At 39.2% G+C, this 26,129-nt stretch overlaps 1 protein-coding gene and 1 pseudogene across 2 annotated transcripts in view; both read left to right on the top strand.

The window, feature by feature from the left end:
* NEDD4L (NEDD4 like E3 ubiquitin protein ligase) overlaps nt 1-26,129 on the top strand; it is a 453,729-nt gene that overhangs the window by 166,067 nt on the left and 261,533 nt on the right. The gene's annotated exons all lie outside the window — the stretch shown is intronic.
* LOC110214115 (non-POU domain-containing octamer-binding protein-like) lies at nt 1,562-2,808 on the top strand (annotated as a pseudogene).

Below are 26,129 nucleotides of genomic sequence, written 5' to 3'. Positions count from 1 at the left end.
ATTCTAGGTAGCAATAAAGAGGGAGAAGTCAAATATGACTCCAAAGTTACATACCTGGGGTTATTGCAATTAATGGTAGTAAAGGTGAAAGGGTCGGTGAAGGAAATGTGGTTTTTGACATATTTAAATGACTAATAAAAATAACAGCTGATATTTTATTGGACTTTAAGATTTGTTAAGCACTTTACAAACATTATCTCATTGGATTTTGTATGCTGTTGAGGTAGAAAATGTCCTGTGGACAATGAGAATTTTGGAAATTGGTTAGGAGGTCAAGGTATCAGATTAATAGCAAGGCCCAAGGGCTAGAGCTAGAGACTTGAATTACAATCCTAACTCTGCCATTAGCTTGCTGTAGGATCCTAAACAAGCCATTTTTTTTCTCCCTTTGTAAAAGGAGGAAGCTAGACTGGATTGTCCCTAAATCCTGTCCTTACCCCTTCTCTCCCATGCATGACTATGACCTCTCTTAAAATGTATTCAGAAATGGGTTGTGGTAGGATAAATAAATGCATTTAATGCTTTGTTTTGGTCTGGACTCCTGATTAGAAAAGTAGATCGGTAATTACTCTGAACTTTATTTGTCCCAGAGAGTTGGGGGGGGGGGGATAATTGAGAGGTTTAAGTGACTTGCCCACGGGCTGCCTGTACTTGGTGTAGAGACTGCTTTGCTTCTGTGTGGGGAAATGCAGAATAAAAAGGCTTGACCTGGATCAACTGAATATTATTAAATCAATCAATAAAAGTTCACTGAGCTCCAACAGTATACCAGGCACTGTGCTAAGCCCTGGCTATACTAAGAAGACAAAAGACAGTCCCAACCCTTAAAGAGTTTACAGTCTAATGGAAGAGATAACATGTAAACAAGCATATAAAAAGTAGTTATATACAGGATAAATAGGAAATAATTAACAGAGGGAAGGCACTAGAATTAAGAGGGGAAAAGAACCTACATATTCTAAAATGTTTATAGCAGCTCTCTTTGTGGTGGCAAAGAACTGGAAATTGCAGGGATGCCCGTTGATTTAGGGAATAGTTGAACAAATTTGTGATATGTGATTGTGATGGAATACTACTGTGCTATAAGAAATAATGAGCTTAATGATTTTAGAAAAACATGGAAAGACTTGCAGGAAGTAATAAAGAGTGAAATGAGTAGAGCCAAGAGAACGTTGTGTACAGTAACAGCAATATTGTTTTGAGAACAACTTTGAGTGAATAAGTTTTGTCTATTATAGATACCCAAATTAACTATAAAAGACATATAAGAAAGATGCTATCTACATCCAGAGGAAGAATTGATAAATAGAAGTATGTATAGAATAATTTTACATACATACATATATATCTGCATATATCTATTTGTGACTCATGGTAGCCATGGGGAAGGGGTAAAGAGAAAAAAAGGGGAAAAAAGAAAAAAATTTACATGATAACTTTAACTATATATTTAAAAGGAATAGCAAGTTGTCCATAATAGAGCAATCTTTTTTTTTTTTTTTACTATACTATACTATGTTATGGAAATGCTTGTTTAATTTCATAAATCAAAAATAAAATTATTTTTTTAAAAGAAAAAAAAAGAGGAATTGAATATGGCTTCCTATAAAAGATACTCCAAGGAAGTGGCACCAGCAACAACAACAGCAGGAGCTGCCACCAGCAACATCTGCACCTTGACAACAGGCCAACAGTCTGAATGAAGGCTTGACCAGATTGAGAGTGGGGAGAGAGAAGAAGAGGGGAAGATATGATGTAGTCATGATGGAGAGGTCTGAAGAGGGCCAAATGGGCTTGCCTTGCAGTCAGAGGGTCCAATCAGAGGGCAGAGGGCAGAGGGCGCTGATGAGATATGATTCAATCTGATCATTTGAATAGATATGATTCAATCTGAGGAGGCAGGTTTAGCCTTGCAGGACAATGAAATTTCCCAATGATGAAGTTCCTGGGGAAGGAAGGCATGATGGAGATGCCCTGGAGAATTCTGAAAAATGTCCAGAAGCCAGAGAAGACTCTGATCCTGTGTCACCGCCTAGTTGTCAGCAATCTCCCTCCTGACATCACTGAAGAGGAGGGAGGAAACTTTGAGAAACAGGGAAAGGCAGAAGAGGACAGGTCTTCATACACAAGGACAAAAGCTTTGGGAACTTGGGAAGCTGGACTGTAGCAGAGATGGCTAAAGTGGAGATGGACAATATTCCCCTGTATAGAAAGCAGGGTGTGTGTGTGTGTGTGTGTGTGTGTGTGTGTGTGTGTGTGTGTTTGCCATGGCTCATCCCTGATAGTTGAGAACTTGCTTCAGTTTGTGTCCAGTGAACTGTAAGAGGAGGCATTTCCTGTATTTGGCCAGGGGGAGGGCTATCATGATTGTGAATGATTGAGGGCATTGTGGAATTATCAGGGAAGCCAGCTATCAGAAAGCTTTGGGCAGATTCAGTAAACGGTCCTCCCTGTTAATCACATTTCCCAGGCCTGTGACATTTCCTAGGCCTAATGACCAGCCAGATCGATGAAGAAGCTCTCCCAGAGAAGTTGGTCTTCCAGAGCTAGCAGTTTCGTAAGCAACAAGAACTCCCACCTCTATTTGCACAGCCTCACTCTTTTGAGTGTAAGGATGCCATGCCCTGGAAATCCCTGATTGAGATGAGAAGCAGTGGCTGAAATATCCAGGAAACCAGGGAGAAGCTGGAGATGGAGAGTCATACAGATGAGACATCAGAAGAGTCTCAAGGGATGGGGAAGCTACATAATGAGGAGGTGCAGAATCCAAGCAACTGAGCTCAAGCAGAGAAGGAGCGTAGACTTGTGAGGAGGAGATGAAGGGGCAGCTGCAGAAATGGACAGAGGCAGCAGGATGGCTTCAAAGCAAACTTCCTCCTTTAAAAGAGCAGGAGGTCAGATAGGTCAGATGGATTTAGGAGTCTACAATAGAAGATCCTTGTGAGGTGCAAAGCTCATGCCCCAAGGGATCCAGGACCCGGTCCAATGATGCCAGATAGACCCATAGGAATGACTCCATTACTCAGGGACCACTTTGGCCAGCATGGTGCAACGGAAGGCTTTGGGGTAATAGGTGGAAGCAGCCCAAATTTAACTGAGGAACTCTTGGAGACAGTTTTGGCTAGAGTTACAGTGTTGAGTTTCTCCAAACCCTGCAGAAAAGGATCCTTTTTGGCAGCTTGGTAGTGTCTGAAGTCAGGAAGACCTGAATTCAAACCTAGCCTCAGACACTTACTGTGACCTTGGACAAGTCACTTAATTTCTTCCTGCCTTAGTTTCCTCAATTTTAACATGGGGATAAAAATAATACCTCCTTGCCAGGGTCGTTGTGAGGATGAAATAAAATAATGTTTGTAAAGCACTTAGCACCGTATCTGGCATGTAGTAGGCATTTAATAAACATTTATTCCCTTCTCTTTCTCTTCCCCTTCACCTTGAACTAGCAAAGATTCCACGGAGGGTTCTATTCCTCCTACTCATTAGGCCTTCACACTTACACTACTACAGGTAGGAATTTTGCCGCAGGCAGAGAGGAGTTAGGGAGGGGCAATTAGGGAACCAGTTCTGTGTGATGCCTTCCTAAAATTTCAATATGAAGGCTATACAGGCCCTGGGGGAAGGCCATGCCACTGGCAGACCCAGCTATGTTTCTGTCCCCTTGACAAAGGGTGGGGAACCTTCATCCCTGAGGCCACATGAGGTCCTTAAGTTGGGCCCTTTGACTGAATCCAAACTGTGAAGTCAGTCAAAGGGCTGCATTTGAGGACCTAGAGGGCCACATGTGGCCTCCAGGTCGCAGGTGCCCCACCCCTGCCCTTGACCATCCACCTTTCTCCCCTCACTGGTCTGTCAGTAACTTAGCTTCGTTCCTTCTCTGGTTAGGATGCAAATATGTCCATAAAGTTCAGGCAACAATACTAGAAAACCCTTTTCATCTCCCTAACCCCAGGTTTCTTTATATCCTGGGGGGGGGGGAAGGTATTGCTATTTACTTTTAGGTTCCCATTATCCATCTATATATTTTTTTTCAAATTCTGTGTTTCTTGGATGGGAGAGGAGGGGCGGCGGCCCAGAACTTGGGAGCTTTCCCTCCTACTTGGAGGTGTCATGGGGTTAGTGTGCACATCCTTTCTTGTTACTCCAAGTACAAGCTTGGGGACAGGGGCAGGGGTGGGGGCACTGTGTATTGATGCTCTATCAATTCATGTAGCTCTTAGCCTTACTTGTTTTCCTGGAACTGAGCTGCACAACCTTCGCTGATGTGTGTAATCTTTGACCCTCTCACAGTCTGGAGTTTGAGAAATGGGGACATTACTATTATGAAAAACGGATTTTTAAAACAAAGTGACTTTTCTCAAGGATCACGCACAGTTAACATGTGTGAGAAGTAGGACTTGAAACCAGCTGATTTTGACTCTGAGGCTGACTCATATGTACTGCATGCTGTTGTCTTTTTATTTAAAAACAAACAAAACTAATTCAGCTCAAGTGGTACTTGCTTACATTTGGCTATTGCCAGTGGCTAATGTTGCCTTCCTCCCTTTGAATACCAAATTATTTTGACTATGTTTTGTATTTCACTTTATACATAAGTATTGTTCCTTCCCTCTCCCCCTTAAAGCTAATGTTCCTTGAAGGCAGACGCTTTCATTTTTGCCTCTGTGTTTCCACAACCTAATACTATGCCTGGCATATAGTAGGTGCTTAAATACTTATTGAATTGTTCTTGAATTGAGTGAAATGTAAATATTATTTAGCAAAAACTCCTTTTTAGTGGTAGTTCTGTTATGTGTAAAATTGGACTTATGTATAGAATGGATTTTTTTCTTTGTTTTTTGCAAGGCGATTGGGGTTAAGTGACTTAGTGACTTGCCCAGGGCCACACTGCTAGTAAGTGTCTAGTGTCTGAACTGAGATTTGAACTCTGGTCCTTTTTCCATTGCACCATCTAGCTGTCCCTAGAGTGTTTTTTGAAAAATTGGTTTAGAGCAGGAAGGTGCTTTATAGGTCATCCAGTACAACCTGCTTATTTTAGAGATGAGGAAATCCAGCACCACTCTTCTCCACCCCACTCCCAGCTCCCCTGAATTGGCATTCCCAAGGTCATATAATGGGAGTAATTATCTGAGGTGGCATTTGAACCCAGGTCTTCTGACTCTACTCCTTTAAGCATCAGGCACCTTCTGAATTGAAGTGGTTGCAAGCTATAATGTTTTTTGCTTTCTGTCTCTGCTGAGAATTACTGAATCCTGAATCTTTATTTGGAAGTACTCTTCTAAATTAGAGGCAGAGAGCTAACCTTTTCTCATAAACCCTTTTGTCATGCTCTGAGCCTAATGAACAAAAGGTATTTCTTTCACCTGTCCACATCTCCCTCCTGAGTTTGAAATTCAAATACAGTTGAAAATTCTTTATGCCAGCCAGATATCTAACAAGCAGCTGACACCACCTGGGAAATGCAGGAGCTGTTCACCCAGGAAGTCTTTCTGTTTGAGGTGCCTATTTTTAAACCTCTTTACAAAGCCTCTAGCTTAAGGTCTCTTCATTTTCTCTATTATTAAGCATTCTTTTTGAAGACTGACAGAATCTCTTCTCCTGAAAGATCAGCAATTCTGGGATACTTACTGTCTTCCTCTAAACTGAAGGCCCTGGAAGACTTAAAATTTCCCAGGTAATCAGCTGTAATGGAACATATTTTTCTTTCTGACACTACCCTCCCTGACACCCTCCCTCTACAAAAATGCTCACCAAAAACAACCCATTTAAAAATAGTCTTTTAACACTAAAAGAACCAGACTTGTAAATTAGTACAAATTTTAATAATAATTTTACTCTCCTATTAGTTGTTTGTTTTATGAGTCAAAATACTAATGTGTAATCAGCTTATCAAATGCATATATTTATAATTATTCCATCTGGTATTACATTGAAATAAAGTATCTAAAAACTAAGGAACCAGATTTTCTTGTCTTGGTCTCTCTCTTCTATATTGAGTAATTTCAGGGATTTTTTAAATAGATTTATATGTAGGTAGGAAACATGGTAATGGTGAAGATGATAAATCCAGTTTTACCATTGGAAGTGGCACTATTTCCTTTCTTTTAAGGTATCTTTAATTTTTTTTCCCTTTCAAACTTCTGAAATAATCTACTTACCTGTCAAACCATCAAATTATCTCTTTCTCTTCTCATTGAAACAGTCCCTCTGATTCCCCACTCACTCCATAAAGACTTCCTGCGTTGATTACAGAATGGCTAGAACCTGAGTCTTCCCTTTGTGGTATTAATACTCTCTCCCTACACTAAAAATGCTCTCCACCGATCAGTCATTCCAGAAGTATTAAATATTTCCTAGACTTGTATATTTTAGCATGGCAGAAACAGAAAAGAATACAATCATGACTCATTTACCTGGTATTATCAGAGATTCCACATAAGTAAATTTCCAGATAACTGAAGTTTTCCCCATACAAGCAAAAACTGTATCTTAAAAAAATTATAGGTGGCAGCTAGGTGGCATAGTGGATAGAGAACTGGCCCTGGAGTCAAGTGGACCTGAGTTCAAATCCGGCCTCAGACACATGACACTTACTAGCTGTGTGACCCTGAGCAAGGTCACTTGACCCCACTGCCTACCCCCCCCCAAAAAAAAATTATAGTCAGTTTAAATGGCAATGTTTCTAAAATGCTTTAGACACCACCACCACTACCCCCACCTTCTTTGTGAATATTGATCGCCATGAAATTTCATTGTTCTATAGTGGACAATTGATTTTGCTCCTACTATTGAATTTTACTGTGTTCTTCTTCCTTGTCTGACTGCTGTCACCTCCCTTTGTTTTGTAGTAATTGTTTCTACCTTCTACAACTCTCCTTATGTCCAAATCCCATCTCTGCTTTGTTGCTTTTAATTTTTGGTGGGCTGGATTCAGATAAACAATCTTGTAAAGAGTAGTAATTTAAATATGTGCTAGTGAGGCTCATGTGTAGGGATTTTGTGACAATTATTTGAGTGCCCAGAGGACCTTTTCTACTTAGTTCAGATTTTGAAACTTTGTTCTGGAGGGTTGACATTGTTGCCAAAAATTTTCCTTCAAATGAGTACAGTATTCTATTATAGTATGCAAATCTTTCCTCTGGTGGAAACAGACAAAGATAATGATCTGCATCATCCTATAGAACACCTAGTTATATACTATGGGTGTTGTAAGAATTTAGAAAAGGGAGGCTTCCCTGTAGGTCCTTGGGTGCAGCCTTTTGACTGAGTCCAAGTTTTACAGAACAAATCATTTTGTTAAGGGGATTTGTTCTGTGTTGGATTCAGGCAGAAGACTACACTTGAGGACCTAGAGGGCCTCATGTGTCCTCAAGGCTCCAGGTTCCCCACTCCTGGTAGACAATTCAATCCAATAAATACTTGTTATCTAGTGACTGCTATGTACAGGCATGGGAATGCAAAGACAGAAGGAGCTGATATTCTAGTAGAGGGAAACATGTATACAGAGAAATAAATATAAAATAATTTCAGAATTGAGGGGCTAATAATGGCAAGATTCAGGAATGGCCTCTTGTGGGTAGTGGCATTTGGTATTATGGAATCAAATTTTAAAGCTAAAGGGAACTTCACTATCATTCAGTCCCATCCCTTCCTCTTGTATTCATGGGGACTGAGGACCAGAGAGCCCTCTAGCCTTGGTGGTTGTAGATCCTACTGACCCGCTTGGCATAACTTTAGATACACACACACACACACACACACACACACACACACACACACACACACACATTTTTGGCTTGGATTTGTGATTTCTTTTATGTGGAGAACTCCTAGCAACTCATCTCTAATTTATAATCTTTTTTTGTTTGTTTTCTCGCCAGCAATGGGGTTAAGTGACTTGCCCAGGGTCACATAGCTAGTAAATGTCAAGTGTCTGAGGTCAGATTTGAACTCGGGTCCTCCTGACTCCAGGACCAGTACTCTATCCACTGTGCCACCCAGCTGCTCCTCTAATATATAATCTTAGAGATTGATTTGGGGATCCTGATAGGTTAGGTGACCCATTGCCTTCTATTTGTTGGACCCCAGTGTCCCTCACAGAGACATGCCTGTTTATGTGCCTCTACATAGTGACATACATACAGATATCTTTTGGATTAATGATTTGCTCTGCTACCTGTTGCAAGAAATGAATTTTTTGGGGGGTGATGTATTATTAGTATGTCGTGATAAAGCTATTTAGATACATCTGTCATATCTTTTTGTAACCCAGATTACAAATTGAATTTAGAATGTAGATTCCAGATTTTTAAAGTTGATTCTTAAATTTCTAATGTTTGCTCTTCCCTCTGTCTACCTGTTGCGTTGCCAAATATTTTAAAAACTAATTTGACTGAACGCTGTCACATTATAATAAGCTGTATCAGCATTTAGTGGTGTGTGTGTGTGTATATGTGTGTTAATTGGAGTAATGTCTGAGGTAAATATCAGGGAATGGAGAATTGTTAGAGCCATCTCTGCACAGGAAAACTCACTCTGGCTGTGTGGCTGTCAATGTGATGTATGAGTTGTATATATTCCCTTGAAGGTAGGCATATTCCTCAAGCTATCTCTTATATGTCTGATTTTTAAAAAAAGACAAGGCAATATAAAATTTGCCTCTTCAGTTATTTTGCTACAAAACTGCTGAGAATACACACCCACCCCACCCATAATATATTGGGGAAAGGGGCAGGGAATTTTATATAGTGTCAGTCTTGTTCAGTTCCTATGTTTTCATCATCTGAAAGCAGATTTTCCATTCTCCTCCATGGTTTGAAGTTTCTCTCCTATTTTTCTTTTTATGTGGCTCTTTTTCTATAAAAAAGCCTCCATCCAGTTCACCTGCTAGGTTTAATGAAGAGTGCTTTTGTCCATGGTAGGCACCTGAATGAGATTGGTCCATACAAGTGTTTTAGTGTGGGCATGGGAGGCTGGGGAACTGCTTTGGAGTACTTTTTCTATTATTTCTATTACTCTAATATTATTTCTATTCTATTATTTAATATTTCTATTTTTCTATTATTTGAAGCACTCTTTATTCCTCTTACTGTCATTACAAACACCTTTATTACACAGGTGGTTTTTATAGAGAGATTTCCTTCAGTATTTTGATTTGGAACCATGTTTATTAGCTAGTAAGTATTCTTTAGGACTTTGGAAATGAGATACTGCTATAGGTGAATAAGTTTTCCTAATCTGGCAGACCATTTGATTATTTCTTGCTTGTGAGATGGCTAGCATAGAAGTAGCCTCTTCACTGACGGGTGTGGGATGAGTAGAATCAGGGTTGTACTTGAGGATACTTAGTAGCTGTGTGGCCATGGGCAAGTTTTTTAACCACTCTGAATATTGTCTGCTTCAAAATGCTCTGGGTAGGGGCAGCTAGGTGGCACAGTGGAAGGGGCAGTTAGGTGGCGCAGTGGATAGAGCACTGGCCTTGGAGTCAGGAGGACCTGAGTTCAAATCCAGCCTTAGACACATAACACTCACTAGCTGTATGACTCTGGGCAAGTCACTTAACCCCAATTGCCTCACCAAAAAAATAAAAAAAATTAAAAAGTAAAATAAAAAATAAAAACAAGATGCTCTGGGCAAATGTAGAGTACTCTCTACTATTTAAATGTTAAACTCTGGCTCTACAACTCCCTGTGATTATTACTGCTACTGATCATTATTGTTGTTTGAATGTATCACCGTTGCAGGCATCATCACTGTGAGCTAGAAAGGGCTAGTATCTTTTTTCAGAGTTTCATTTTCCTTCATCTTCACACCTACTCTGTACCATTTCTCCAAGCTATTACACCTGGCTCATTTCTCTTTTCTATAATCAGCTATTGATTATTTAGGAAGCCAGTTTTCTAGATTCTTTAGGTTCGCTATTTTCTTTCTCTTCTAGTGTTTACAAACTGGAAACTTAATTGGGAATTTAAATAATTTTGATTTCTCTGCTAAGGAGAATAGTATTTAGACCAGAGAAGACAGAATGAAGTTGGCTAATAAGAAGTTGAAACTTAGTGTTAGGGGTATGGTGAGAGCATTTAATTGCCTATGAGTCCAGGTCACCAAATTCAGATGAAGTTCATTCCAGGATACTGAAAGAATTGACTTTCTGAGTCACTCTCTGGAAGATTGAAGAGAACAGAAGGACTGAAGAAAACCAAAAGTAGACTTGATTTTCAAAAAAAGGGAAAAGAAAGGAATCTACAAAGTATAGGTTAGTGAGTTTGATATGGATTTCTAGGAAAATTCTAGAACTAGTTTTGCAAATAGATGGTTAATGAATAGACAATGAATATACAATAGAAAAAGGAAGCTCTGGGTATCATCCAATAGAACTTCTAGTTATATACTATCAGGGCTACAAGAATTTAGAAAAGAGAGACCTCACTTCAGCCTGCAGAAAGTTGAGAAAGATTTTGGGGAAAAGATGGGCTCAGAACCTGTCTACATTAGTACTATGTGAAGCATTGCTTCATCAAGAATAGATCATGCTAGACCAGGGGTGGGGAACCAGTCCCGAGGCCACATGTGGCCCTCTAGGCCCTCAAGTATGGCACTTTGACTGAGTCCAAACTTCACAGAACAAATCCCCTTAATAAAAGCATTTATTCTGTAAATCTTGGACTCCATCAAAAGGCTGCACCCAAGGACCTAGACCATATGTGGCCATATGCAGCAGGTTCCCCACCCCTGTGCTAGACTGACCTCATTTAATTTTTTTTTTGACAATTTACTGGACTAATAGATGAAAGAAATGCTTTAAGTAAAGTCAATTTAAGTTTTAGCAAAACATTTGAAGAAGTCTCTCTAACACTGTAACAAAAGATGTCAATATGTCTGCTCCACAAGTGTACTATTTGCAGTTAGAGAATCTGAATTTAAAATTTATCTCTGTCATTGTGTGACCTTGGACAAGTCACTTAACCTTTTTGGGTCTCAGCTTTCTCACTTGTAAAATGGGGTAGGGTATTGATAGATTACTTTTGAGAGTCCTTAAAGCTATACACATTCTATCTTGTCATGGTTAGGTTGATTCAGAACCAGTTGAATTCTCAGATCAAAAGAGTAGGATCATATATAATAGGACCTTAGAAGTCACTCAGTTAAAACTTTTGTTTTAGAATCCCTACTAAAATCTTTCTCTGCTATTCTGTATAGTGCTAGGGCTGCTAAAATATCAAATGATGATAATTTATTTCCCAAAATTGTTAGTTTAATGGATACTAATGCATAGATTCTTGCATACTCTGGGTTTAGATTTCTCCCTAACTCTGGATAAATATGAGCATAAGTAGCATTTGTAATATTTCCATGTAGATACATGGGAGTATTAATAATAATGGATCTTGAAGCATCCTGGGATTTGGAAAGAAAAATGGAACATCTTTTTAATGCATGTGGTATTTCTTTTTCTGCTTTTCTAAACAGTACAATGGAAAGAGCACTGGGCTTGAAATTATCAAACTTTGGGGCAGTGAGGTGGCACAGTGGATAAAGCACCGGCCTTGGAGGCAGGAGGACCTGAGTTCAGATACGACCTCAGACACTTACTAACTGTGTGACCCTGGGCGAGTCTCTTAACCCTGTGTGCCTGCCCCCTCCCCCAAAAAAGAAAGAAATTAGCGAATTTCGGTTCAAGCCACGGTTCTGCCATTACCAACTTCTGTGACATTGGTTATGCCATTTCACATCTATGAGCCTTAGTTACTTCATCTGTAAAACGAGAAGCCTGCGTTAGATGGCTTCTTGACTCTAGATAGATGACTGTAAGGTTTTGAAGGGGCAATGAGAATTGTCAGTGAGTTGCTACGCAGAACAGGGATTGTCCTTGTTCTTCTTGGCCCCAGAAGGCAAGATCTAGGAACAGTGGGGTGGAAACTGAAGTCAGTCACTCAACAAATATTTATTAACTGTCTCTGATTGCCTGGCACAATGCCAGGTGCTTGGCAGTGAGGAATATTTGGACTTGGTTCCCAGAAAAAACTTGCTATCAATTAGAGTTATGAAAAAGGAGTAGAGACTGCCTCAGGAGGTTGTGGGTTTTTCTGTCATTGGAGATTTTCACCCAAAGACTGGCTAATCACTTGTTCAATATGTTATTGATCAGAATGGATGGTCTCCCGGTTTTGAGATTCGGCAACCCCTCTCCATCTTATCCAACAAGTGGCCATCTAGAGTTTTCGAAGACCTCAGATGAGGGGAAATTTCTGTTATTGTTTAATTACTCCATAGCACCTTCACCAAACATTAAGCAAGGAGAAGAGATTAGGGGCAGCTAGATGGCACAGTGGATAGAGTATTGGCCCTGGAGGCAAGAGGACCTGAGTTCAAATCCAGCCTCAGACATATGATATTCACTAGCTGTGTGACCCTGGGCAAGTCACTTAACCCCATAGCCTCGCCAAAAAAAAAAAAAAAGAAAAAAGAACTGAGGTCCCATCTCCTTTTGGGGCAGCTAGGTGGCACAGTGGATAGAGCATTTACAAAAGAAGAAATGTGGTTTATATGGATATAGAAAGCACCTGCTGTGTGCCAGATACCCTGTTAAGTATTGGTGATAACAAGCCCAAAGTTAAAATGGTCCCTGGCCTCAAGGAGCCTCTGATATGCATAGAATGATACAAGGCAATTTTGAGTGGAGGTGGGGAATCACATACCTGAGAAATTCAGGAAAGGCCTCGTGTAGAATGTAGCACCTGAGATGAGTTTTGAAGGAAACTATGGATTCATTGACCTAGAAGTGAGAAGGGAGTGTATTCTAAGCTTGGTAGATGGCCTGTACGAAGGTTGTGTCCCTCCTGAGGAAGTGGGAGATGGAATGCTGTGTATGAACAGTAGGACAAAGGCCCATTTGGTGGAACTTCAGGGTGCATAAAGGGGAATGATGTGTACTGAAAGAAAGGGAGGTTCAGGCCAGACTGTGAAGAGCTTTAAATGCTAAACAGAGAAATTTCTATTTGATCTTAGAGATAATATCAGATAAGGCAGTTTATTGAGTAGGAGAGAGTGACATGGTTGGATTTTTGCTTTAGGAAAATTTGTCAGCTGTGTGATAGTTGGATTGAAGCAGACTAGTCTGCGGCAATGAATGGGCAAAGGTTAGATATCAAGAGCAGCCCCACCAGTTTAGGTGAAGTTGACAGTAAGAGGAGGAGATGGCAATAGGCCAACATGTACAGCCAGACTGCTGGACACCGCCCATCATGTGCTTTTTGAGTTCAAGAGGAATTCTGATGGGTAAAGTTTAATTTTGACAATGCAAAGTGCCCCAGTGAAGTATGACACTAACTTAATTTTGATTTATCAGGTCCTTGCCTAGGGTTAGCATGAAAAGGTTAAATTACTTTCAGGCTATTCTTAGAAAGCAGGGAAGCATGACATTCATTTTAGAAAGCTTTCCACCCAAAAGAGAAGAAATTCACACAGGATGAGGATGTCTTGTGATCAGTCCCCATAGAGGGAACACCCACATAGATGAGGTCACATCAAAAACTTATCAAAGTCTCCATCCAAAATAGTTAACATTTTGAAAATTTGGGTATTTGAAAGGATAAGATTTAGTCATCAGGAAAATCCATTTACATGGAAGCCCCTTTTTATCCTGATATGGCTGGGAAGGGAGCTAACCTCCAACTGATTAAAAAAAAGTTTATGATTTTATTTTATATTTGTTCAACTAGCAACCATTTATTTTCTCTCCCTCTTGCCACCCCCAGTGGGAAAAGAAAAGAACGTTCTTGTAACAAATATGCATCAATTGACCTCCTTCTTCTAGCACTGTCTCTGCCTTCTACACTTTTAACATCCTTTGATTTACTTCCTGAGTGAATTTGCATTCCTTTTGGCTCCTGTTTTTAACCCATGATCATCTGTCTGGTACATAGGTTTTTAATGGTAATCATGCCACTCAAATTTGTGTGTGTGTATGTGTGTGTGTGTGTGTGTGTGTGTGTGTGTGTGTGTGTGTGTGTATGTCTCTATCTATCTATCTAAGAGAGAGATGTCTCTTTCACTCTCTCTCTCTACACACACACATACACACACACACAGAGTGTGTTTTCAGTGGTGTAAAGGCGCTTTCTGCTGTGATGGTTGCTTTACATTTCTCTTTCTGTTTATAGATCTCTGTAAGTATTTATTAAAATTGAGAATCTGATTACTGAATTCCTAGTTCAAAAGATTTTATTTTTATGAAAATTCTGATGGTGATGGTGATAGGGTAAGGGGTGTTTTACAGACTCCTGTAATGTGAACTCTGTTGATCGAGGAATCTTAATGGTTCATTAGAATGCCAATGTGTATATTATTTTAATAATTTGCAGTAAATTATTAAAACATACTGAGATTTATTTTATTGCCATACAATACATAAACTATCATTTGAACGAGTATAAATGACAGGAAGCCACCAGTTGATTTTTTTGGCCCTTGCCTCAAACACAAGTTTTTGGCCCTATTGTGCTCAGTGGTAGTAGCATTGAAGGCCTTGTAGATTTTCTTAAGTATTCATTTATAAAAGCTTTTCAGATAAATACATAATATTTACTATGTTATAAAATAGTCTAATCACATACTCCCCATAGATTTCATAAAATATTGCTCAAAATGTTCATTATATTTAGTGTTGTGAGAATTTTGTATGGAAGAGATGGTGGTAAATTCCTTTGACTGGTACTTCTCCCTGGCTTCCTGCTTCATTTGATTATGACAATCAGAGAACTGTTAAGTGAAGCTCTCTCTGTGGTGGCTTCTGTCAAACAACTTCATATAATCTTGACATGCTCAGGTGACCCTTTATTGGAAGAGGGCTTCAAAAGCTTCCTTTTTCTCTCTTTGGTCAAATAGTCAGTTTTTATTAAATGCTCACTGAGTACATGCATTGTTAAGCACTTGGGTGTCAAATCCTTTTTTGTAATCAATGAACATTAAGCACAGAAGGATTTTGTATTCCCTGCACCTTTCAGTCAGTTGTGTCACTTTGAGTAGTGGTACCCTCTAGAATAACAGTGCAAGAACCTGTGTTGTTTTTGTTCAGTTGTGTCCATCTCTTCATGACCACATTTGGGTTTTTTTAATTTGTTTTTTGGACAAAGATACTGGAATAGTTTGCCATTTCCTTCTCTAGCTCATTTTACAGATGAGCAAACTTAGGCAAATAGGGTTAAGTGACTTGCCCAGGATCCCACAGCAAGTAAGAGTCTGAAGCCAGATTTGAACTCCAGGCCAGGCATTCTACCCACTGTGCCACCTAGCTGCCCTGCAAGAACCTATGACCCTTTCTAACTTTCATCCAGGATATCTTCAATAGATGTGTAGACCATTCTCTATAAAGATCTCCTGGAGATGAGAACATAGGAACAAAGGTCAGTAGTTGGTAATATTCTCTCAATTGCCCTCTCTCTTTTAGTTTTATTTTTGCTAATAATATGTATGTAAAATTTCCACTTCTTTGGTATCTTTTCCTTCTTTGAAATATCTTGAAAATTGATCCAACCATGTTTTCACAATTGTTTTGCCTCTAGAATGAATTTCTTTCATTTTCTCATAAACAAAATTGGGTACTGAGATAGAATTGAAGTATACTGTCTTGATCATAGACGATGAAGCGTAAAAGTGGCATAAATGATATCATTCAAGAGATATAAAGCCAGAAAAGGAGATGGGGTAGGCCATGTAACAAAAGTAAGGGATGATATGAGCTGAACAGCCCCAAAATTGTGCTGGTACCCAAGAAAAACTGAGAGATTCAAAGAAGGCCATAAACACATTGGGTAGATCCTCACTGGAGGATTTATGAGAAGATCTTGATAAGAATTTAATAACTGGAGGGTTTTTGGTTTGTTTTTTTTTTCTTTGTGTGCTCAGTACTTAACATGATTCCTGGCATATAGTACATGCTAAAGATTATTGGGCAGCTAGACAGTGCACTGGATAGAGTGCCAGACCTGGAGAGGAAGACCTGAGTTCAAATGTGACCTCAGACACTTACTAGCTGTGTGAGCTCAGGCAAGTCATTTAACCCTGCTTGCCTCAGTTTCCTCATCTGTAAAATGAGCCAGAGAAGAAATTGGGAAACCACTCCAGTATCTTTGCCAAGAAAACCCCAAATAGGGTCATGAAGAGTCAGACATAACTGAATAAACTGAACAACAACAAAGATTATTGACTGATTGATGGTTTTGCTGTCTCTACCATTGGAAATGATTTTCACTTTGATGAGATTGCAGATCCACTGAATTATAAGAAATGGTAACTAGTCCTATTACCTCCAGGAATTATATAATCATTAAGCGCCTCATCACAAGAACAGAGATGATAAAAGTATTATATAATCACAGGCTTTTAAAAATGTAATTATTTTCAAATATTAATCAAATTAGATTAAATGAGAAAGTTTCTAGGAAATGAGGTAGCACTTAAAAGCAAGAATTAGAGAGAGGAAAGTCTAACTTTAATTTGGAGTCTATTATCTTTCCAAGCTTTTAAAATTGAGTTCAGTTTAACAAATATTTATTAAATATCCACTGTATTTGCCACTCTGACCTAAACTTTGGGTATTCTTTCAGGAGTTAAGAGATGCATTTGTAGTGGCTGGACCTCATGCTTCTTGGACAGAAGCCTTCTGGGAGCAGTTGTACTGCCTTAAGATTCTGACATTATCTGGGCTATACTTTCTCTCTTTAGACTTAATCAGATGTTCTTATTAAAATAGGAGTTTCTGTTTATTCTCACCAGAATTTAAAAGGAAAAAAGATATTTCCCCAACAGATACTTTTTAACTGACTGACTGACGAAAGACATGGTGGTTGTGCCTACTCTGCCTGCCTTCCCGGTCCCCGACTTATATTGTATGGGATCACAGGAGTTCGCATATGATTTTTTGTCTATAACTGATGTGCAGTTATTTTTAAATGGACTTTCCTGGATGACTAAGAAAGGTGTTAACGAATGGAGTGGAAGGAATGTAATTTCCACTAAACAATTAGTCATACTCATATGTTTTAGAGCTGGAAGAGAGGCCTTCCATATCCTTTAGTTTAGTAATTCTTCACCTGTTTTATGTCATGGACCCCTTTGGCAGTCCATGGTATATGGACCCCTTCTCAGAATGAGGTTTTCAAATGCGCAAAATAAAATACAGCTGCAATTATCAAAAGCAATTATCAAAATATTAAAAAGTTCATGAACCCAGATTAAGAATCCTGGATTTAGTGCAGCTCCCCTCATTTTACAGGTAAAGTGAATAAGATCCAGAGAGAAGTCACTTGCATGAGGTCACATTAGTATTAAGTAGCAGAACTCAAGTCGTCTGATTTCAAAGGCATCTGTCATACTTGGTCACTTCCTAGAAGAGAAAAGAAGACACATTTGCTGCAAGTGGTTATGATTAGTGGTGAGGAATAGGGAGATCCTATCAATAGGTAAGATCTGTTATAGGATGGGTGAGTACAGATAAGAGAAGATATCAGTAGTTATTAATGGAAACAAATGTATCCAAGTATTTCTTATTATTTCTCTAGGAGAAGTTAGCTTTTCAATCTACTCGGTTTGAATGCTGTTTGATATTTGGATAGCTGTGTTGTATGCCATAATCCTTTCCCTTTGTAGGTCATTCACTCCTTCTTACCTTCTTTAGTTCCTATTCATCTGTCTCTTACAGAGGACCTATCTCTCCAACGTGTTGGAAGCTTTATTCTTGTTCTTATTGGCTCTCAAAAGAGTACCGTATGCTATTTGAGTGGGTACTTTGCCTTTTTTTTTAAAGGGAAAACTCTCCCCAGGGGATTGTTTCACAGTCAGTCAGTCAACTAGCAGTTCTTACACATAGAACTAGGGTCACTGAGTTACTGTCAAGCTATGCCTGCAGACTTCTTACCTGAAAAGACTGAAGTATTTGTAGTCTGACATTTAACTTTATAATGCTGTTTGCTGCTGGGGTAGTGGTGGCAAAGCTGTGTTTTCTGCTGCCTTTTTTGCCTCTAGAATCTACAAAATTCCTCATATGGTAGTTGGCCCTGGAGCCTCTGAAAATGCTGCTTTCCTCTTCCCCACATTTGAATTTTCACTCTGTTCCAGATTCCAGCTCGGTAAGCAGCAGCTTCTAGCCTAGACAAGCATAGCGCAGCACCACCTGGCACACAGCTAGGGGGTGGCTGGGGGTGGCTCGCAGTTCACTTACCTGGGCTATGTGCTGCTCACATACCAAGGGAGGCTGCCTACATGCCACACTGCTCTCCTCGTGTTCCGGGCGATGCCACTGAGAAGAGAGCTTGTGGAGCCAGGTCTCACTGTGGAGGATCTCTCTGACTACCTGGCTGAAGAAACAGGCAGGGGACTGCAGGTTTACCTTGAGCTTTGCCACTGTGGCTAACTAACTCATCTCCTGCATCTGTAGAGCCAGCTCCCTAAGCCTTTTTATTCTTTTAACCAAGAGTCTTCCTCCTGCCATCTGGTAAGTGGCCCTCTAAATGTTCAGTTCTTCTTGGTTATGCAATCCGTGCATATTTTAAACATTAAGATGTGATTCTTATAATATCGATTTATTCAGCTTTGATCTAAATTCCCTATGATTTAGGGGGTTATTTTTAACTGTAGGAAAAGGGAAGGAATTATGTGTGTGCACAAACTGTCATGTTACTTGGAAATGATTTCTCTTCAGAATGACATTATGAATCCTTCCATGCACAAATCCTTCCATGCCTTTGTTGCCCTCCCCACCCCTAGATGAATATATGGTGACATTTGTCATTTGTGTTCTTGAATTATTTTAAATGGACATTGTGAAAAGATCTATCATTCCATGTCTTGAAGTCTTATGGTACCTAATTAGCACCAAGTGAACTGAGGAGAGATGTTTTATTTTTTATTCTCTTATTTTTACCTGTTTATAAGCTTAGTCTTATTTTATTTAAGTGGGACTAAAACTTTAGAGTTTGGAAAAATTAAGCCTTTCTCCATTCTTGTTTTCTTCACTGCAGCTTAATCCTCTAGAAAACATAAAAAGTCCCCTCCCTCCCCTTATGCTTTGCTGCTCTCAGGCAGAGGTGGCTGAAATTTGTTTCATATGGCTTACATGTAGCCTCACATAAGCTTTCCTCTGTGTGCATGGACAGGTGAGATCCCTGTGATGTAGCTGCTGGGTTGAGGTCTGGTATTTAGTAAAGAGTTTTCGAATTTGGAGATGACTTATATTGTGAAGAGGTCTTTTGGGTAGAAGCAAGTGTTGATTCATGTACATATGCAGTCTAATAGTTTTCCTGCCCAATTCTCAACCCAAACTGGTCAACTTTTACTCCTTTTGGAACCTAACTTTGGTCTTTAATCTTTAATGTGATAAAAGGGGTATGGATTGAAAATTCTAAGGTGACCCCACTGAGAAGCAGTCGTGGTAATAAGTTGTTCACTTACTCTGTGGAGTTTGTATTTCTTTCCTCTCCCTCCACAGTGAAGGTGTACAGGCTTGTGGAAGTATGTTTTCTGGACACCTGCTCACCTCACACTTATTTGAACAGAAGTAGTGATTTTTCGGTTTTACACTGGAATTGCCCTGTGGATACAGGGCATTCAAAAAGACTGAATTAATACTCAAGTGGAACATATCTTCACAGGTTTTTCCTCCTTTTTATATAATGCTATAAACAGTGAGGAAACTATTCCCCGAGTTTACCCTCAAGGTTATAAAACCACTTCATTATTCAGTTAGCATTATTTCTACTTCTCCCTTGCTGCTGAATGGAAGAGGAGGATATTGGAAAAAAGGTCAGGCTGTACATGTAGCAGCTTGAAGCATGACTAGAGATGGATTTGTCAGAAATCTTGAAAACTGGGGCAGTCAGACTAGGTTGGCAACATGTTGTTTTTGCTCTTCTGCCTGAATTTGAGAAGGTACTTATGACTAAGTAGGTGGTGGGAAGAGTTAGCAAAAATGGAGATAACTCTTGGACTGATTGAGTCAGAGACTTTGTGGGGCTCTGGAAAAGTTACCTGAAATGTTGCCCATAGTGAACAAAAATGAAAAGAATAAATAAGATTACATTAAAATACTTTTAAAAAATAAAGAAACGAATGTTTTCAGTTGTGTCTAACTGTTTGTGACCCTATTTGGGGTTTTCTTGGCAAAGATCCTGGAATGGTTTGCCATTTCCTTCTCTAGCTCATTTTCAGGTGGAGAAACTGAGGCAAACAGGGTCCAGTGACTTGCCCAGGATCACGCAGTTAGGTAGTATCTGAGGTTAAATTTGAACTCAGATCCTCCTTACTCCAGGCCAGGCGCAATATCCACTGTACCACCTGGCTGCCCAAAAAGATACAAATACTTATACCAATAAGCTGTTTCTTCTAAATTTGTGTTTATGAATTAAATTTCCTATAGAAAAATAGACTTTAATACATAAAGCGCAATTGTATCTCTAACAAAAAAAAACCATGAGAGTAATTATTTTCAACAAAGAAGAAAAATCCAACTATTGACAAGTTAAAGAGTCATAAAAGATGACAGAAGAAAAGGAAAAAATCTACCATGCTTCTGATATCAGGGACAATGCCCTTCTCCTGAAATGACCCAAACACTTTTTGGCAACAAAAAGCTGCTACTTTATCTGAATGCATTTTTCTGCTAGTGAACTCTGATCTGTTCCCAAAGGGCCACTCAGCCTGGTTAATGATCCTTAATGTAAATGATTCCAATGCACTTAACCAGGCCAGTTGCTAATCATTACAGCCCAGGTTGAACTCTGTGTTTCTTCTCTATGATTTCATTTCTGCCAGCCATCCACCAACCAGTGAGAACTGGTTAGCTTGCTGATGCCTTGTGCTTGCCCTGTCTCTTGGGGTAATTTAGAGTCAGATGAGGTAACACAGCAGAGGGTGCTGTAGTTCAGGTTGCCCTGTGCCAGCAGGGCCTTGTCAAAATCTCAGGTTCCTAAAATTATCTAGTATTTCATTCCCTACTTTGTGCCTCCCCAGGCTTTTTTCCTTAAAAACAAATAATAAAACCAGTCTTTTATTTTATTTAAAAAATAACAAACTTTTATTTCTTCCATATCCCCCTTCCCAAGTGAAAAAAGAAAAGAACAGGAAAACCTTTGTAAAAAAAAAAACTACATGCATAGTAAAGCAAAAGAAATTCCTGTATTATCAATGTCCAAAAATATACATTGTTTTCTGCATTACGAGTACATCAGTCCTCTGTCAGGAGGTGGGTAACATTCTTCATCGTTGACCAACTAGCATTATATGGTTAGTCATTACTTTGAACAGGGTTCTGAAAGTCCTTCAAAGTTGTTTTTCTTTACAGTATTGTTGTTACTGTTACCGGTTTTGCTCAGTTTGTACAAATCTTCCCTAGTTTCTCTGAAACCAATGCTTTCATAATTTCTTATGGAACAGTAATAGTATTCATTTACTCTAATTTGTTCAGTGCTTTTCCAGCTAATGAATCCCCCACCCTTAGTTTCCAGTTCTTTGCTATTACAAAAAAGGGCTTCTACAAATATTTTGTATGTGTGGGTCCTCTTTTTGTTTTTATATTTCCTAGGGGTATTGGTATGGCTGAATCAAAGGGTATGTTTTAATTAGAATTGGCATAGAATAGAGACCATCTAATCAAATGTTCTTATTTTTTAAAAAAAGTGAGGAAATTTATACTAAGAACCTAGGTGCCCTGAGTCTGAATCCAGCTGGCTTTCCACAAGGCATATTTTCTACTTAGAAGTCAAAGTCAAAAGACTTGTAGAACATAGTTGTAGAACATTGAAGCTGGAAGGCCCTTAGAATTCATCTAATACAACCCTTCATTTTACAAATTGATGTGAAGGGATGCAGAATGACTTGTCTGATAATCACACAGCTAGTGAGTAAAGCACAGAGCTATAACTTAGTTTTCCTATAGTCTGGGCCAGGTTTTTTTCCACTACAATTTTTTCCCCCTAGCATATCATTGTTTCCTTCATCCTTCTCCCCTTTTAATCTGGGTAAAGGCAATAACAGCTTCCATGAGTGCTTTGCAACCCCATGGAATGACTTAGTTATTGTATGTCCATTGGGCAAAAATAAAAAATATTACAAGAAACCTGAGGCATCAACTCTTTCTTGGAGAATCCATTTCATATGTGCCTTACCAACTCTGTTTTTTTTTAAACTTGTATTTCCCATTGGATATTTTTAAATTATTTTCTTGTGCCTTAATAATCCTCAGATTGGGCTCATAGTTTTATTTGTACATATCAAAGTGATACTGGAGTGAATTAGCCAGTGTATCCTCTGAGGTGGACTCACCCTTTGTTGGATAATTAGAAAGGTCACACGAATCTTGAATTGGTCTTTTTCACAGTATTTTGTCTTAAGCTCGTTGTGTTAGGCTACCTTTACAGAATCTGCAGTTTTGCTGTCAGCCATAGAGTGTAAGGAATTTCAGAAGAAACTCTAATCATCTGACACCCTTTATTCCTAGACAGGATTTCCTGGCCCTTCATCTTTATGAAGAGCTCACTTTGTGCTTGCTGTGGGAATACACAAAGAAGCCATAATGAAAGACTGGAGAGTATATTCTAATGGGGGAAGACAACATATAAAAGGGAGCTGAAAAGGGGGGGGATTACAAATCTAGAGGGGCATAGCGAGAAAGAAGAGAGAAGAGCAGATAGTGGAGCCCAGAGAGGAATGAAGGACAGTAAATAGACCATTTTGGTTGTTACTCTAAAAGTTTATTAATTCACGTTAACCAGAGGAAGACCATGCCTGACAGTTCTCTTGTGTTTTCCACAATGCGTAGTATAGTTCTCAAAGTGTAAGATCCAGCCATATAGCAGGTGCCCTGTAAAACTCATTGAATAGAGTAGTGAAAAGTCAGTAGACTTTTTTCTAGCTTTGTAGGCATTAGGTTTTAATTAATTTAACAATGTATCTACCTCAAGCAAGGAAAAAACTATCTTTTCTGAAGCAGTACTTAAAAAAACCCTACTATGATAAATAGGCAAATCATAAGTAAAAGAGTACTTTTGTATTGTTTGAGCATATTTGAAAAATTTGTATTCTAAAATTATCCATCAATTTGTGCTATCTATGAAGAAAAGACTTCCTAAGCTCAACTCTTGCTTTGTAAAAAATATTAGTGTAGTCTGAAATAGATATAGATATTGTCATTCTAGAGATGTCACTGTCAAGCTAAAGGTACATCAGATTTTTTTGAGTTTATTGAAATGCTACTTGTCATTTTCTGTTAAGACTACAATAAAACATCTGTAATGATTGAGTATATCAAATATTCATTTCAAGTAAAAGATTAAAAGTATGACCAAACAGCAGTTTGACTAAAGGTCTGGAGATTTTAGGGAATTGCAACCCCCAGAAGAGCCATCAGTATCATATGGCAACTGAAGGAAATAATGCAGTTTTGGGCTGATTTTAGAGAAGTTTTGCTTCCAGGAATTAGGAGGTGGTAGGCCCACCACACACTGCTCTGCTCAGACAACATATGTACACTGTATTCTGTTTGGGTTACTGCATTTTAGTAGAAATGCTGATAGATTGAGGGGGCTGGGTGGCAACTAGGGTCCAAAGGAAGGAAATCGGGATGTCAAAGAGATTAAAATTAGAGTTCATGTGGACAGTTTGAAAGAACTCAGTCATGTCCTGACTTTGTCACCGCATTTGAGGTTTTCTTAGCACAGATACTGGAGGGGTTTGCTATTTCTGTCTCCAGCTCATTTTACAGATGAGAAACTGAGGCAAACAGAGTTAAGTGAGTTGCCCAGGGTCATGCAACTAATAAGTATCTGAGCCCTGATTTGAACTCAGGAAGATGAGTCTTCCTGACTCCAGGGCAGGCACTCTATGCACTATGGTGCCACCTCCCTGTCCCAGAGGGAGGATAGCTGTCTTCAAATATTTCATGGACTATCATATGAAGAAGAGAGACTGGATCTGTTACATTTGGTTCCAGTGGGCAGAACTAATAGCCGTGGGGGTAAATTACCAAAAGGCAAATTTAGCCTTGAAATGGGGGAAATTTCCTAACAATTAGAGTTATCAAAAATTGACCTGGCTAATTCAGTGGTTTATGAGTTCTCTATCACTGAAGTCAAGCAAAGGCTGTATTAACCCTGCTGATGACCACTTGCTGGGTTATCAATCAGTACTAGATTAGAAGCAATTATTAAACTCCTGTGTGCCAGGCACATAGGCTCTGAGAGAAATGCTTATTAAATAATCAGTTATTGGCGAGATCCAGGTTTTTTTTCCCCCTTTTTAGATCTTCATTCTCTACTAGGCCAAGCCAGCATCTGAAGGACATTGCTGATAATGAGACTGGATTGACTTTCTCTTCAATCTTGTTCAGATCTCACCCAAATGGGAAAGCCCATTGTATTCTACTCAGGTTTGGGGAGGGGGATCTTTTGTCTAGATTGCGCAAAACTTGGGGTGATTTGGAAGTAAATGACATAATCAAAGTCACATTCCCCCAGCCCCTCATTAGAATAGGTCCACCTCTCATCATTACTTGTTGACCAGAGTTGATTGACACCCACTCTTTCAAGGGCATTATAAGCATTAAGTGGGTTCCACGAGGAGTCTTTGGAATTCAAGAGGACCACTGACCCCTTTTATTAATTATTGTTAGCATGCTTAATAAAATGATTAATTACCCAGAAACTGTGTCTCTCAAACATCTCATACATCATGGGATAGAAAGGCAAAAATTAAACCATGTCTCTTTCTTGCTGGGGGAGACCACATGTGTGTGTGTGTATTGTAATTTATTTGCAAAATGTATACAAGATGTGTGAGAGAGGGAAAGAGAGAGAGAGAGAGAGAGAGAGAGAGAGAGAGAGAGAGAGAGAGAGAGAGAGAGAGAGAGAGAGAGAGAGAGAGAGAGGGAGGGAGGGAGGGAGGGGCAGGCATTAGAAAGTGAGTAGGTGAGGGGCAGCTAGGTGGCGCAGTGGATAGAGCACCGGCCCTGAAGTCAGGAGGACCTGAGTTCAAATCTGGCCTCAGACCAAACACTTGACAGACACTAGCTGTGTGACCTTGGGCAAGTCACTTAACCCCAACTGCCTAAAAATTAAAAAAAAAAGAAACTGAGTAGGTGGGAGGTGGTTAAAAGGAAGCTTCTTATAGAAGAAGGTCATTCTACCTATCAGAGGTGAGTGCTTTCTAGGCACATTGTAAAGGTACCTAAGAAGGAAGATGGTATTGTTGTGTGCAAGGAGGAGCAAGCAGACTAATTTGAGTGGATAATAAAGAGCATGATTGGGTATTCCCCTTGTAAAACTGGAAAAATCAGTGGGAGCCTAATATATTTAAAGAGGAGTTTATTTCTCTGGTATAGATTAGTCTACTAGAAGGTTACTGAGGTCCCTTTCAGCTCTGAAATTTTGTGGTTCTTCTCTGTGACAGTTTTATAATTATTTTTTGTCTTCATAATACTCACCTTGAGCTCAAATTATTTTCTGAAGAAGTAGTGAGAATTTTGTGGACTTTATAGATATATAAGAAACTACATCATCTTATATGAGACCCTGCTGGAAAAGATGGGAAGGTCTCCTCTCTCAGAGAAAAGCACTAGGAGAGTACTTCTTGTAACTAATTGGTAATACCTTATACTTTAATCTTTAAAAAGCTGTCCATATGGATGGGAGGTTCCTTTGCATGGAAAAAATTAGACTCGGCTATGATATGGAGATTTTGCTCCTTGAGAGCAAGGACTTTTTAATTTGTGTTTTTTCACCCACCTAGCTAAACCTTACACATAGTAGGTGCTTTAATAAGTTTGTTGAATTCAATTGAATGGACTTGAAGTACCTAATTCTAGTCTTGTTCTCTCAGGAGCTGTGCAACCTTGGAGAAGATGTGACTTGGAATGTCACTTCACCTCTCTAAGCCTCTGTTTCCTCATCTGTAAAATGAATAGTTTAGGAGACAATCCCTATGATCTATTCCAATTTTAACAATCTGTAATTCTATGCTTAAAAATTACTTTTTTTAATCGCCTCCATATTACCATACATAGGGCATAATCTGCCCAAATCCTATACTTCCCTACTTATATGAATGATTTATGTTGCATTGTGATGTTTTGGTAAATTTTAAGA

This window comes from Phascolarctos cinereus, unplaced genomic scaffold (genome assembly GCF_003287225.1).
Source record: "Phascolarctos cinereus isolate Bilbo 61053 unplaced genomic scaffold, phaCin_HiC Scaffold_4;HRSCAF=312, whole genome shotgun sequence".
NCBI classification, from domain to species: Eukaryota; Metazoa; Chordata; class Mammalia; order Diprotodontia; family Phascolarctidae; genus Phascolarctos; species Phascolarctos cinereus.
The sequence above is the reverse complement of the archived record's forward strand: the minus strand, read 5'-3'. Positions and strand labels throughout refer to the sequence as shown.